This window comes from Belonocnema kinseyi, chromosome 9, assembly GCF_010883055.1.
Source record: "Belonocnema kinseyi isolate 2016_QV_RU_SX_M_011 chromosome 9, B_treatae_v1, whole genome shotgun sequence".
In the NCBI taxonomy this organism is placed as follows: Eukaryota; Metazoa; Arthropoda; class Insecta; order Hymenoptera; family Cynipidae; genus Belonocnema; species Belonocnema kinseyi.
In genome coordinates, this window is record NC_046665.1 from 46387166 (window position 1) to 46388746 (window position 1581).

The window sequence follows — 1581 nt, forward strand, 5'->3', positions numbered from 1 at the left end:
AATAACCGAGAAGCGTTTCGTTATTGTCTGCTCCTATGTCATCGATCTCATTGAACGCTATCCACAGCTGGTACCTTGTCGCATTTCGGAAACGAGAAAATATTCGTACTCTGATCAAACCAGGTTCATTATGTCGCGCATCTAGTTGAAAATCCTCATCTTCGTCTTTTTGAAGCTTGTCTTGAACGTAAGATAGGCAAGTTCTACTTGATACACGCCAATTGTTATGTCGCGTATTTCTCCCAATGTAAGGCGAGGAAATTGTGGGACTTGAAGTTCATGCAGGCGATTCCAATTTGCATTTCCGTCGCGCATATTGTCCACTTCTACGCGCGCTTGCACAATATTTGGCTCACGAGCTATGGCTATATATTCTCTTGCAAGCTCTGCTGTAGCGTTTTGCATCTCAAAAACAGGATGGTATCGATTATTTATGGTACCAGCAATACGAAAGAAGTCCCTTAGATTGTGTACATGAGCCATCGGAATGGTTTTCTCGAAGAACTTGAAAATGGGCTCATGTGGCCATTTCTGGATTCCACTATCCATCTAGATATCGTTATAAAAATATCACCAATGTCTAAAAATTCTCTCATACCTTCCATATCTCTTTCAAATTCGTTAATGAGCATTTGTGCGTCATTGTTTCGCAAGTCAGAAAAATATGGTCCTTGTATTTCAAGTATGTATCCGTTTGGAGCAACAATGAGAGCAGGTTTTACCAAGTGACGTCCTTTATGTTTGCAGAATGACTGTCGAAGTACGCGAAAGTTACTGCTCTTCTGCATGTAAGCATAAGTTCCATCGATTATAGCAATAGCTTTGGGAATTTCTGATTGTGGATTATGAAGTTCATTGGCGAATGATGTCACGTGTCTTTCAATGAATTCCTCTCTGCTCATCGCATTAAATCCAATGTTACCCGGCACAAATCGTTGCATTAAAGACTCTCTTACAGTAGAAATGGCCATGCTTGCAGCTTGCCGGCTCGAATAATGAAAAATCACTTTCAGAAATTCATCAGAAAGACCTTGACGCATTTTGCAAAGGAAAGTCAGCAGATCTTTTACCCTCACGTATCTGGCACCACGTCCATGTAACTGCGGAATAGGATTACAAAATGCATACAATTCTCTAAATTGTTCCTTTGTTACAGGAGCAATAGCTTCAAACTCTTCGTCAGTGAAACTATCCTCATTATTAAACGCCGCGGCCGCATGAACATTTGCTTCGTTACGAAGTTGTAGCAAACACAGAAGTAACTGCTGTCCCGAAATCCTATACGGTCTATTAATCGCTTGTAGCCCAGGAAGCAAGGGGCCAAAGATGAAACCATGTTCATCCAAATGATTTAAGCATGCTCTTGTTTCTTCTAGAATGAAAATGTCCATGACAATAAAAGCGTTAATTCTACATTCAATTGAAAGCCTTGGAGTATTAACATCAGCATTACAGAACACGCACGTTTGCCTGCCTGTATATGTAAGAACATTCAGTCTTAAACAGCCTGGGTCACGTTGGAGCTCCTCTATCTCATTGCGAATCGATTGATTGCAATTGAGACATAACCTACTCTCATCG